General features: G+C 50.7%; 1 protein-coding gene and 1 long non-coding RNA gene across 2 annotated transcripts in view; one reads left to right on the top strand and one right to left on the bottom strand.

Annotated features, from left to right (window-relative positions):
* Nucleotides 1–6,522: 6,522 nt before the first annotated feature.
* LOC128098628 (uncharacterized) lies at nucleotides 6,523–11,756 on the bottom strand. Its single transcript, XR_008214296.1, has 2 exons — nucleotides 10,594–11,756; nucleotides 6,523–7,846 (listed from the first exon to the last, which is right to left on the bottom strand). It is a non-coding gene; the product is annotated as an uncharacterized LOC128098628 (long non-coding RNA).
* Nucleotides 11,757–11,811: 55 nt separating this feature from the next.
* Rassf4 (Ras association domain family member 4) overlaps nucleotides 11,812–13,929 on the top strand; it is a 39,554-nt gene continuing 37,436 nt past the window's right edge. The window contains exon 1 of the mRNA XM_052719923.1: nucleotides 11,812–11,941. The gene's annotated coding sequence lies outside the window, so the exon portion shown is untranslated. The remainder of the gene's footprint in view (nucleotides 11,942–13,929) is intronic.

The following is a 13,929-nucleotide window of genomic DNA, read 5'->3' as shown; positions in this document are numbered from 1 at the left end:
TGGCATACATGAGACCTTGTCTCAGAAAAGAAAAGGAAGGGGCAATAGATGCCCCTCAGACTGTGAGAGAGTCAGGGTTCAACAGTCATTGACCTCTTGTGACTATTTCTCCATTTGCTGCGCACCCTTGTCTTTCTCGGAGATTTAAATGGTTGATATTTCAGGTTTTCTCCAAGATCAAAGCATATTACATTAAACAGTTATTTTTGCTGGGGAGAGGGTGCTCTGAGCTACTCTGAGTCCAAGAGAGCTGCTCCATTCATTCACTTACTCACTCATTCACTTGCTCATTTCTATGACTGTGAGAACATGGAGCACGTTGATGAGGATTTCCCCATCATACACACAAGCCCTACCCCTGAGCTCTGTATCTGTATCTGTGATATAGCCAGAGCATATATGTCTCCTCTAAGCCTCCACCTCCCCGTTTGTAAAGGGGGCTTCACTGTAGCGTCTCTCCCTGAGATTGGCAGAGGCTTAGATACAGTAATACAAGTGATGTCTTCACAGGATCCCTCTGTCCTCGATTGCCACTTTCCTGGGATATGGGAGTCTTCAGACAATATGCTCCCTTCTGGTCAGCTGACTGGTCAGCTCTCTGGCCCACAGCTGTCTCTCTAGGCTGCAAGGCTTTCCTATCAAGTTCCACGTACTGGTTTTATCCCAGTAATAGGTATGTTTGTCTGAGAGAGTAGCTGCGCCTCTCTTCCTGGGTTCTCTCCCACCCTGCTCCTGGCTGACTTCTCAAAGGAAGAAGAACCTTTCATCCCATACCCTGTGTACACAGAATCACAAGCTGTCTGTGTCAACAACAGCTTCACCTGTCACCTGACCCTTAGAGCCCTGGGGCCAGTTGCTGGCCTGCTGTTGGACAGTAGGGTATTTTACAGGCTGGAGGTGGAAGAAAGGGGGAAATCTGGAGGGTGAAGGATTGCCCATGATGGCTGGAATGAGATTTCTCATGGTTACCTAAGTGACCAAATGTCTTGTCGTTGTAGGAAAAAAGGGAAGAGCTAAGCTGCCCATGGAAACAGGAAGTGGAGTTTTGGTTAAGTGGAATTTCAGTTAAGTGGATGTTAGAATCTGAATTCCACCGTTTGACAAGAGAGAAACAGCTGCAGAGAGACTGGGCCACCCAAAGGCGATCTGCTAAGATTTGAGGCCTTAGGTCGTTCCTCATATGAGACCATCCCTAAGGGTCCTGCCACTCTACTGCTCGAGGGGTCCAACTGTGGGTATTAATAAGGAACTTGTGACTGGGCAACAGAGCAAGCCCAGGAGGCATCCAGAGGCTAGCATAAACTGTGATTTTTTTTAATAGCAAGAACTTTGGGACTTTGAATAATCTCCTAAGACAACCTGTGAGAGTAAAGACTCTTCTGGGGCTGATTCGCGAGTCTTGAAGGGAGTGTTTACGCGCTCACAGATAGGGAAGCACCCAAGAGTCTCAAATCAAACTGCCCTTCAAAGAGCAGATAAGTGGAAGATGACTCATTTGCCCCTAAGCAACTGCTCTGTTTGAGGCTGCACCCCACCTCCAGACCACTATCATTTGAGTGTCCGGCTTCCAGGAAACTGGGCGAGATATCTTCAGGCCCCAAGCACTGGTTCCTCTTTCCAGAGGGGAACAAGGGTGTTCCTTTATTTTAGACTGTCAGGGCCAGTATAAGCTCCGAGAACAGGGTTAAAGAAGGAGTCAGTTTAGCTCCGCAAATACCATCAAGTACTTATTGTGTGGACTACATATCCCACGAGGCACTGGGACTAAGTGCTAAGTCGAACACTCTGCCAACAAGAGGCAGATAGGGCCTCCCAAGGAGTCACAAGTGCTGTGTTGAGTGATGAATTTGGGCAGTTTAGAAATGGACAACGGAGAGTTGGGTTGTGTCTATTGTGTGGCTTTGCCTGGGGAGAGGTGAACAAGTATCTCTTCACTCCCGTTAGGGTACCACCAACAGACAAGCCTAGCGATGCCACACAGGTCTAGCCCCGTGAGTCAGTGGGTTTATTGGGTTTACTTACAGGGAGGGAGTTGCTTGCAGGAGCATGGATGACTCAGAAGCAGGCTGCATCACTTCAAAGCCACCCTAGCATGGGTGAGGACTCATCAGAGCAGCATCTCAGGAGTTCCCGGTCACAGATGCAGGCAGTTTGGTTTGCCAGGGCTGTTTCTTCCACAGCGACTGTTAACTGCTTGTGTAAGCTTGCAGTAGAGCCCGGGGAATCTCCTAAGCTTCAGCTCCCCTGGCCCTGGAAAAGTTTTCCTTCCTGCCTTTCCTGGGCCGGCCTTCCTCCAGTGTAAGAGCGGCATTCTGGTCAGTTACGCCAATCCCGAGGCCAGGGAAGTGTGGCCATAAGGCAATACTCTGAAGCACTCAGATGAGTCTCCCACAGAAACCAAAGCCAGTTCCTCAGGCGGGGAGTAAGCATAAGGCAAATCACACGGCTATAACCACCGACAGAACTGGGCCCTCAGTGTGTGCCCTGCTTTGAACACGTCATCTCCTTCAGTCCCCGTGCCCTAGAAGTCCTGGTCTGTTCCAGTCCCATCTTGTGGACAGGAAACCAAAGCATGAAGAATTTAGTCTTGTGCACATTGGCCTGCGGCTGAAAACAGTCCCATGTCTTCCCCGCTGGGCTCTGGGCAAGGGTACTAACATCAGCAAGGGACCAAAGGCTGAGGCTGGTCATAGACCCCAGCTGCTGGTGGCTCCAGAGCCCACTCAAAAACCCCTCCTGCTGTGAAGATGTCTCCTTGGAGTTGAAACACTCCCTTCTAGCTGGGAGGTTGGGGGCTCCTAAGGCCCAGAGGCTAAGGAAACTTAGAAGACCCAGAAAGCCTGAGTTCCAGGATCACAGGCCCCTCCCCGGTGTTGTGGAAGCAGCCGTGCTCAGGGAGGAGAATCTGCCTTCAAGTTGTGCCAGGAGCCATCCTGCTTTTGTGAGTCATCACTGATGCTAGCCTGGGCTTTGCACCTGCCTTTGAGTCCACACTCCAGTAACCCCTATACACTCGCTTGGTTCACTAGTCCAAACTTGGAGGAATTGTTTCTATGGTCTGCCATTGGAATCTTATCTGGGGTGGACAGACATTTGCACTCATCTCCAAGTGAGGAGCGTTTTGACCTAATGTCCTGTCTTGGCTTGGGCGGCAGAGACAAACAGGGCAGACCAGGTTTAAGCAGCACACACTGACGTCTTGCTGTTCTGACAGCTCAAGATCAGGACTCCAGCAGGGGAAGGGGCTGGGGAGGACCTGCTTCCTGGTTCACGCAGCTTCCAAGGTGAAAACCATCTCTCCGTCCTGTGACACTCTTTCCATTCATGCAACTAACCCAGTCACTTCTAGTGCCCTCCCCCCACCACCACCACACTAGGGACCAGGACTTCAATAGATGATTTTGGGGGGATGGGCACGCAAACATTCCGTCCAGAGTAGACACTTCCCCCTCTGCTTAAATTACCCGTTGCCCCATTTTTCTCAAAGAGTGGAAGGAGAAGAGGACAGGAAATGGTTAATAAGGAGGGTGAGGGAAGTGAGGGGTTAGGAGGCCAACTTGGGTAGAACTAGGCATGCCGAATGCTCTCCGAACAAGTCTTGACTTCTGTCTTATTTCACCTCTGCGGACTATAGAGGCACACTGTAGACTATAGGCAGCTCTCCCAATAACAGCGCTAAGTGGTGGTAAGCCAGACGCAGAGGAGGGAGATGGACTGGTGGTAACGAAACTACAGACAGCCCAGGATCGTTTGGGCTCTGGTTCTGCAACAGCCAAACTCCACAATCGTGGAGATCTAGTTGATCAGTCTGTAGCATCTTCAACATAGGCATGGCATTTTAGGGAACTCGGCTCACAGCCCTTTGTGTTTATGCCGTGCTGAGCACCTGTTAGCCCACACCCCAACAAGCAGAACCAGACCTCCACCTGCTCTCATTATGAGCCTCCTTGTGCTCACGTGCTTGGAGTTCCTCCCCTGTCTCATATGGGCAGAAAGTGTTGTACCAACTATGCCAGACCTCGCTCCTGCCATCTCCAAGCCTAGGATAAGAACCTAGCCTCAGCAAGGCTTCCTCAGTCCTATGCCTGTAAGAAGCAGCCTCTAAGGCCTGGGATCTCTAGCAAAGTTGACAGAGACACCGGCCTAAACCCCAAGCTCCTGCCCCAGAGGAGACTAGCCTCCACCCCCACCCCAACAGCCTCCCCTTAACCCCAGTGGCTGTTCCTCATTCTCCCGTAGGCATTTTCGGTTCCTAAGGCTGTGGTTGTGGGTGGCTGTCAGTGCCCCATGGTCGTATGGCCTTTCTCTAGCTAGGAGTCTCTCAGTTCTCTGGAGCTGTGGTCCTTGGGCACGGTGATCTGCAAAGGGAGTACCTTTCAAGACTTCTGTCTGTCCAGCCTGTTCTCTTCTCTCCTCACCATCTGCTTGCTCAGCACAACATGATTCCCAGCCTCGTCTCCAGCTGGGCTTCTTCCCATGAACAGCTTTTACTACTTTGTGGAGTCTTAAGTTTCACCACACACTTACCCACCCCTTGGGCAGTTGTGTACTTGACTCAGCCTCAGTGACCCACCATCCCTAGCTCTGGCCAGTGGGAATGAAAGAAAGCTTCTGGAAGATGCCCTCAATGCTAACAGGAAGACTGCTACAGCGTTCTCTTGCTCTTCTCTCTGCCCCCCCAAAATGTGAATGTGTCTTTGGAGAACTTCAGACGCTTGTGGCAAGCAGCAGGAGTCGCTGAACCAAAACTGCTGAAGATGGCAGACAACAAACAGACTGTAGTCCCTGAAGACGACGTTGAGACACCGAATAAACTAGGTTTCAGACTATCAGTATCTGGGCTTTTCATTACGTGAGATAATGAAGTCTTCTTTGTTTGTTTCTTTTTGCCTAAAAGAATCTTAAGCCACAGTGCAGCTTATGTGTCCTTCCAAAGGTTTGGCAGAGAGAAAAATGGACAGAATCAGGCTTCCTGCTTGTTATATAAAGTTTTATTGTCAAAGCAACACCCATTCATTGCCTTATGGTCTATGGTTACTTTTGCTTGAGTGGTTGCAACACAGATGCGGTGCCTTGAAAATATGAAAACAATTTCATTGCCTCTTCACAGAAAATATTTGCCAAGCCCTAACATAGACTCATGAGTCCGAAGAGGAACAAAAGTCCCCTGAGCCGGGCGGTGGTGGCGCACGCCTTTAATCCCAGCACTCGGGAGGCAGAGCCAGGCGGATCTCTGTGAGTTCGAGGCCAGCCTGGTCTCCAAAGCGAGTTCCAGGAAAGGCGCAAAGCTACACAGAGAAACCCTGTCTCGAAAAACCAAAAAAAAAAAAAAAAAAAAAAGTCCCCTGAATTGTCATAGGCGACGCGAGTACATTAAAGCATGAAACCCCAGCAGCATGTGGTTACCTGATTGTGAGTTCAAGGGTAGCCTGAGCTAAATAATAAGACTCTAGCCAACATACAAGGAAAAGAGGCTGCCTCCATCCTGGAGTCCTGGAAGGCCTGTTATGGGCATACACTCTCTGCATGGAGTCTGTCCTCATGGGGACATGAGGCAATGTGGACTACTGTTCACACTCCAGGATAGGTCATCATTGCCTATGATGGTTAATTTCAGGTACCAGCTTGGCTAGCCTATGGGCCCAAAGGCCCAGCTGTCGGATCAAACCCCAGTCTAGTTGCTATAGGGAAGATATTTTAAATGATATTAACATGTAACTTAATAGGCCCTTGAATAAAGAGATTGGCTTCTGTGGTGCGGGCAGGGTCTCACTTGATCAATTTATGGCCTTCAGAGAAAAGATTGAGTGAGGTTTATGACACAAACACATCTCTGCCTGCCATTTTGCTCAGGAGTCTGCTAAATTCTCAGCTCAGTGGAGGGCAGACTTCAGATTGCAACATCAACCCTTATCTTAATCTCCAGCTGTGGGTCCTGCCTAACAGACATTCCATTCATCAGCCCATAATCTCCTGAGCCACTTTCTTGGGCGACTGGTTCCAGTCCACTGTGGATACCCAAATATGCAGATACTCAAGACCCTTAATGAATGTGATATTTCCATGTAAGTCACATGTATGCTTCTACATACTCTGAATGACCCCATTCACAGTGTGAGCATGATATAAGTAATTTCCACACTGTAAAGCATAGGGACTAATAACAGGGGAAATCCTACAGAGTTCCATACAGTTGCAATGATTTTCCTGCAACTCCAGTTAGTCAGACGTGGAGGATACACACTGACCACCAGCTGTATACATGTCTTAGCCGTACTGTTTCTGTGGGGAAGCCTAATGAACACACTGCTTATTCTGCTCTCACAGCTGTAATGACAACGTTTATCCCTTTCACCCAGAGAGCTTCTGCAATGAAAAGCCAGGGCCCATTGCAAAAAGGAGACAAAGCATTAGAAGTCTAGTAAGTCGATGGCTCCGGCCTTCTCCCAACACACAAGTCTTTGGGATCCAAAGACTCAAAAGGCAACTTGAGGGGTGGGCTTTAGCGCCAGAAAAGGGAGGTCAACTCAACTGAGGCATCTTTTATTTCTTTTAGTAGCAAGACTCCCATGTCAAGGCCACAGGCTAGAGGCCAGTCTGCCCCTGACCCCAGGAATGTTTTGCATTCCTCAGAAGACTCTTAATTTTAGTGAATTCCCCAGGATGCTCTGTGTTAGGAGACACTCAGAGCTGGACAGATGGCCCTTGTGTGTGTGAATGCTCTGTGCTCCCTGAGGCTCCTTGTCTCTCCCTCTGGGAGGTCTCTGCTTCCTTTGGCGGCTTCGCATCCTGGCTTGAGGGAAGACCCTGGTTCCTGTGTCTCTCTGGCAGCAGCTCACTGTTCTCAGGAACTAGGGCTCCCAGGCAAGCCCAGGCTCTTTGTGGGGCACTGAACAATTCTCTCTGAAGATTTCTGTGAAGAGCAGTGTCCTCCTGCAAACCTTCCCACCCTTGAAGGTTTCCTGTGACTCCCTGAGCCCAGTGGTTTGAAGAAGGAATCAAAACATGAAACAACATAAAGTCACGTTCTGCAGTCACTCAAATGACAGTTCTGCTGAAATGCAGCACGCTGGGGAGTCATGCATGGCCGTAATACTGCATCTCCTTTTTATGACGCACCTGTTCACAGCAACAGCAATGTCAATACTAGTACTAAGTAGTTCCCCACTCCTGAGCCCTCCAGGAGCCCACCGGGGGGTTGTGGATGCCTGATGAAGTAGCACAAAGTGTGAGGCAGTGGTCTGGAGCTGGGGGGGTCTCAGATGGTCTTGGGCAAGGGCTTTGAAGGCAGGGGAAGCCTCAGAAAGCTATGGCATCCTTCCTCCGCCTTCTAATTTGTACTCTTGGATGGAGCTAGCCTCTCCCTCCATGTGCTGTGTTTCCAGTCTCTGGAAGATAAGAAGGTGAGAAAAGTGAGCAGCTAATAAAGGTGCTCTCGGAAGGTGTCTTCAGGCCAGCCCCTCCTCCCACGTGTTTGGGGAGCAGCTATTGGTTCCGCACTTGTCCCCTCCCCCAGGACTAGATGGGGGAAGGGCCCAAGTGACACAGGTCTTTCTGCTCTGAAGCAAGTCTCAGCAGCACTTCCGGCCACGTGACCTGGTAAAGGCTCCTGGGAAACCCTGTGCTAGCACTTAGGAGTTCTGCGGCTTGCGGTACATAGTCATTCCCAAAGCATTACTGTAAAGGACAAAGCACCATCCCGTTTTCCAGCATGTGCGCACTCAATGAGAAGGCAGTTGTGCAGCACACGCCATTGAAATTTATGTCCATTTGGGGAATATACGATCATCTCCAGCCTGGCTCTGAGACGGGGAGAGAGTCTCTTCCGTTAGCCCAGAGTTGTTATCTGCAATTCAACAAATGGAGTCGGTGAGACCCTTTGACACAGAAAAGGTGGCCAGGTGGTGTGCCAAAGTTTGGAGCGATTACTTGAAATCTAAGGGCAAGCCCTCACAAAGCCTCTTGTACATTCAGAGCACACAATGCCCTTATTACAGAGGGACCACACCCAAGCACACAGCACCCGTAGAGATGTGTGACTGGCTCTCCAGCAGATCAGGTGCTGTCACCAGCCACAGAAGTCCCTTTGGGATCACACTGAGTTCTTGAGCAATTGCTCAGAAAAGGCACTTGTTCTGAATCTCATGTTGGAGATAAGGGGAAAGGGTCACACAAAGCCATGCCCAGGGCCTTAGGAAATCGACTGCTAATGTTAATTCAAAAATGGCCTTGAAAGCGGTTCTCAGAGCCAAGCACAGTGGTGCTCACTTGTCATCCCAGGGAGGCAGAGGCAAGAGGACCAAACCCTGCTACACAGTCAAAACGAGTTCTGGGCCAGCCTGAGCTATATGAGACCTTGTCTCAGGAAAGGAGGATGAGCAGGCAAGACGGCTCACAGGGAAGGGGCCTGCCACTAAGCCTCATAACCTAAGTTCTGGGACCCACATGATGGAGAGAACCAACTCTCATCCGTTGTCCTCTGACCTCCATGGGTGTGTGGTAGACCATGCATGTATGAGTGTGAGGTGTGTGTGGGTGTGGGTGTGTGTGTGTGTTACACACTAAATAAATGTAGAATAAAATGCTTTTTAAAAAGTTAAGTGATTTTCATCTTAACACCACTTATATGAAAATCTATTAGCCTATGTTTCAGAATCTATGTGTCTGTCTAAATTACATCTCAGCACATGAGCTCTTGCACAGAGAACAAAGAGAATTCCCCAGTTGCTTTAGAACAGAGCCTGGTGCCAAGATGCCCCCAGGCAGCCTAGAGCAGGGCAGGCCCTGGGTGGGGGCTTCACCTTGCTGTGGGTTTTAGCAGTTCCCTGGTGGCTTAAACTCCCCACTTAGAAATGGAGCCCGAGTTCTTTCTTCCTGGCTCCTGTGTGAAAGAGTGGGCCAGGAGCTTATCCATTTGCTTTTTACAGACCCTACAAATCATCCTGGGCTGTTAAGAAAATCATGACATTGCCTAAAGATTTCCTGCTGGCCCCATGCTGTAAGAATGGGCCTCCCACTGTGAGCAGGGCTCAGCTCCTTACAGGAATTCCTCAAAGCTCCCTTTGCTGTGGTGTTAAGATTTCTGTGAGGCCTCATCCCCTGAGACCTGAAGGGGTCCTTCGAGCCTCACTCCTCAATATAGGGCCAGCAGAAGTTGAGCCCCAATCCCACATTATTCTTGCCTCACCTGGAATGGGGCTAGGGCCTCTAAGAGTCTGTATCTTTCCTGGATCTGGCTAAGGGATGGAAAACCAATAGCACATTGGGCACCAATGCAACACCATGACAGCCCAGGTGCTCAGCAGCTGAGGGAAGAGTGTCCCTCAGTTAGGGAGTCCAAGCTGAAGACATGGAACACAGAGAGGGGTATGAGTGCGTCGGGAGGGGCATAGTAGGGGCCAGGAAAGATTTGGAAGAGACAATGATCTCTGAGTGAAAACCTGAAGAAGGTGAGGAGTCAGCCTGGCAGTATCTGGAGAAGAGACTGAGGGACAACTGAACACCAGGTGCAAAGGCTGACAGGCACGTTCAGTGCGACCAGACCAGAGGGAGGAAGGTGGGAGGAAACTAAGGACCCAAGATCAGCTGGGAAGGAACTGTCACACTGGCCCGTGTGTCACACATATTGCACCATCACTGTTGCGAAGCCTTATTGAAGAGAGGCCAGAAACTCTAAGATGTTTTATAAAGACCAAGTCTCCTTTTTGCTTTATAAATTCACTAGCTTTCGCATGTGGACATATTGTGTCCTGATCTCAAGTTGGCTGCCAGGGCTCCAGACATTGCATATTATATCCACATGAGACAAGAAGGATGGGGGCCGGAGGGGGGGGGCAGCTCTTCTTTCTACTAAGAAAACTAAAGTTTTCTCCACCCTCCCCTCAAATTCTTTCTCCCCTCTTTGCCCAGAGGTGAGTGTGGGGGCCACTCCTCAAAAGTTATAGGAAAGCCATGACAAGGGTTGCCAAGATTGACTGAAATTGCTGTTCTCGTTTTTCCCACCGTAGTACACATTTTATATCACAGTCTAATACACACCGCTGAAGCGTAAATAACAAAGCCAAACTTCTACAAAATACAACATACGGTGTGTACTGTACACTGCTAGTTTATCAGTTACCTGTTTAAATTCTAGCTACACCATCCCCTTGTGAGTTGTGAGTGTAGCATGAAAAAATACAGGCAGCTCAGGATCCGTCACTAGGGACTAGCATGCTGCTGTTCCTAATAAGTAGGCTTCTCTCTACCGTCTCTCCCTCCCCTCCCCGTCTCTCCTTCCCTCCTTCCCTCCTTTTTCCAAACAAGACAGTGGGTGTCCAGTAGGCAACCGTCGGTAACCACAGTACCCACCAGAAGTGAGGGGCAGCCAACACTGGAGAGCAGGGCCGCCCCTCCTACTCCAGATGAACTATAAGCAGTGTCCAGTGCAGCTGAGGGCGGGCCGAGGAGCCGCAGGGGACCAGACCAGCAGCACATGTCAAAGGTATAAGGAGTGCTCAGGACACCTCAGGCCTATGTCCAAACTAGATGAGACCACAGCATGAACTGGGGCAGAGAGCGTGATTCGTACTAGAAAGCCCCAGGGAGACTTACCCACTCACGTGCTGTTTACCTCTTCACCTGGGCGGTAGTGGATTGGAGAAGCTGGGAGTTATGGTGGAATTGCGTGCATTTGGTTTGTGAAAGCTTTTAGAAGCACCCACATATTGGTCTCAGTTCTAATGGTGCCCAGCATTTGGACTGTGGAAAGAAACATGTATTCCAACAGCAACCGTAGGAACCCCGAGTTGGCAGGGAATGGATCATTGTTGAAGAATACAAGCAAAGGCTGAGCTGGTCACCTTTAGCCCCCTGCAGGTAGGGATGTAGACAGGGAGAGTCTGCACACAGGAAGGGAAGGACAAAGTACAGTCTATATGCTCGCAGTCACCAGCCACAATAACTAGCAAAATTCGCTCAATCTGAGTCCCAGGACTCAAATCCCAGGCTGGTTTTCAAATATGTTGAATACCTCACATTTTAAGAAGATCCACACCACACTCTAAAATGGCCATGTGACCCTAAGAGGATTAGAAGCCAGGGACTGAGCGGAGCTGATTTACATTACAGGGGCAGCCCAGACGTCCTGAGGTCAGGACTGGGGATAGTGACATAAAACAGAGCCGGCAATGCTCCCCTACTCTACAGCCTGCACCCCAGCCGCCCAGTCCCCCTAATTTCCCACAGTGGCCTAGGGTTTGAGGCTCTGCCTCAGCATTGGCAAATCTGTGCTCAGAAGATAGCGCCGGCAGAGGAAGCTAACTTTTTAATTCACCAGCTCGGATTTCTTAATGGAGCTTTCTGAGAAGCCACGCCTTTGCTTGCAGGTGCCACCTGGACGATAAATAGATGTTTCGAGTTTCACACGCTCGCGCGCGCGCGCGCGCACACACACACACACACACACACACACACACACTCCATCCTCCCCAAGATGCACACAGTTGTAGTTGCAGCGCCTGCGCAGAGGCCTTTGTTGAAACCCAAGGATCTGCGTTACCCAGGATCCCTGGCCCCTAGGGCCCAGTCCGGCTGCTTTCTCTCTGCCTCCTGAGGCACCCTCGAGGACTGGGAACTTAAGTGACGCGCGGAACACTTGGTGGTGCCCATGGAGATCAAGCAAGGGGGCAGATGCCCGGGGTCTTCTTGAGGGGCAACGGTAGCAAGCACTCAGGAGGGAAGAGATGGACTGATGGGCAATGCTGTTGACCAGGGAGAAGGGGAGTTCCCAGGGCGAAGAGGGGCGTGTCCGGGGGCGGGAAGAGGTGTGTCTAGGGCGGGCAGGGGCGGACCTGACCCCCTGCAGCAGAGGCCCGGCTCTGAAGCCGGGTGCAGGCACAACTCTGGTGCAGGCGGAGGGACTGCCTTGCTGGTGGCCTCTGGACCACGCGATGACTGGACGGTGAGTGATGCCTAGGCTGCAGAGGTAGTGGGCGTTCTTGGACCACTCCACCCTCGACTCTGGGGCGGCGATCAGGCAGAGAGCGCTGGAGCCTGAGAGCACTTGTGCCCTTCAGCCGCTGTGCGTGAGTCTCCTCCCCCTGCCAGCCTGGCGCACTGGGGGCCTCCAACTAGGGCTGAGAGGGCCACTGTGCCTAACATCTCCTAGGATAAGGCACTTTAGGGGCCAAATCTTAACAGGACACGTGAACCAAACTGCCCGCTACAGTTGGCTCACCTCATCCCTCCTCTCAGCCAGTCTCCTAGAGACATGGTCTCAGAGCGGGAAGAGGGCTTCCAGCAAAACTGTCTGATTTCACAGATGGAAACCCAACGCCAGGATGATAGCTCACCGAGGCACTTGTTTCTCAGTCGCTGTTTGTGATGGTCGGCCGTGAGCAAAGGGCTTTAATACAATATACCACTCACTCCTCACTGCGCGGTCACAATATTGCTTTCTTTATCCCCATTTTCAAATGTGAAACTGAGGCTAGCCGCGTACGCAGGCTGGGGCTCTTGCTCAGCTGGTGGAGCGCTTGTGTAGCACTCGTGAAGGCTGGATTCCATCCCAAGCGTTGCATAACAAAAGCAGGGGAGGGGGCCTGAGAGGTAGAACGTTGGGGAACTCTACCTCCAAACCTCTTTAACTTCACTCCTTGGACTGTGGTTCGCCTGTGGTCCCAACTCTTAGACTGCCCGTGCCAAGACAGCCAGAACCCTTTAAAGCCCCTGTAAGGGAGTTTAGAAATCCCACCCACCTCGTTGGGAATTAAAGGATGTCACATAGCAGGTGAGGGCCGGGATCCAGGAATTGAACCCAGGCAGCTTATTCGCCCAAGTGACACACTACGCTGGCAGGGGCGACCCTGCTGCCCTTGCTGCAGTTCGCCTGCAGGTACGAGGGTATCACCCAGCCCTGCCAGAAGCCGTGGGAAGCAAACACAACTGAGGAACAGGAGGACAGGTAAACACAGACCTGCCTGCGGCTTCCTGTTCCCCCAGGAGGCTGGAGGTGGGGAGAGGAACCTTAGCGGGAAGGAAGGGACTGAGGGAGAGAGGAAGGGAGAAAAGAGAAGAGGAAATTCGTCTTGGGTTAAACTATTGCTTGCTGGAAATTACGCTAGGGTGTGTTTCAGCACGTTGTTGTGTGTGTTTAACAGCTTGAGTCCTAACTCTGGGTAGCGATCACACTTGCAGACTTGATGCTGAGTGAAGGCTGATGCACAGATTGGAGTGTCCATCTGACACCCAGGAGAGTCGGAGGGTGACGTGAGGTTGAGAACAGGATTAAAGTCAGGTCTCCTGAGTCAGAGCCAGCAGGACTGTGGGACAGGGAACCAGAACTGAGTGTAGAAGTAGAAGCTCATGCAGGCAAGTCTCTGAGGAGACAGGCTGACTACTGGCTCTACCGGGAAGCCCTCTGCACTATGCCCCTAGGGACCTGAGTCCTGGTTTCAGGGCTAAATTCTACCTGACTCCTGACTCTTAGGAACCATTTCTCGTCTTTGAGTCCCACATTCCCTTCTTCGAACATTGCTATCTCCACGGTGCCTGAAGCCCAATGTCAACAGTGTGTGTTATGGATGAACCCTTCAGATCATAATTGTTTAACTGGTGAGGAACTTCAGTTCAAAAATAGAAAGGGTTTTGACAGGGTCTGTGCAATCATCGGGGCAGGGTAAGCTTTGAGCCCAGACATTGGAAAGGCTCAGTTGTTTAACCTCTTAAAATTACATTGAAGAAAACATTTTGAAATTGTTTTTATCATTATCATCATCATCATCATTATTGTGTGTGTGTGTGTGTGTGTGTGTGTGTGTGAATCACATGTTTGTGTGCATGCTGTGGGTCACATGCAATGCCATGCTGCACGTGCAGAGGTCAGAGGACAACTTTGTGAAGTCGTTTATCTCCATCCCCTTTTCCATGAGTTCTGAGGATTGAACTTGG

Source organism: Peromyscus californicus, unplaced genomic scaffold (genome assembly GCF_007827085.1).
Source record: "Peromyscus californicus insignis strain IS unplaced genomic scaffold, ASM782708v3 Scaffold_6__1_contigs__length_162567912, whole genome shotgun sequence".
In the NCBI taxonomy this organism is placed as follows: domain Eukaryota; kingdom Metazoa; phylum Chordata; class Mammalia; order Rodentia; family Cricetidae; genus Peromyscus; species Peromyscus californicus.
This window is presented reverse-complemented; position numbering and strand designations above follow the sequence as displayed.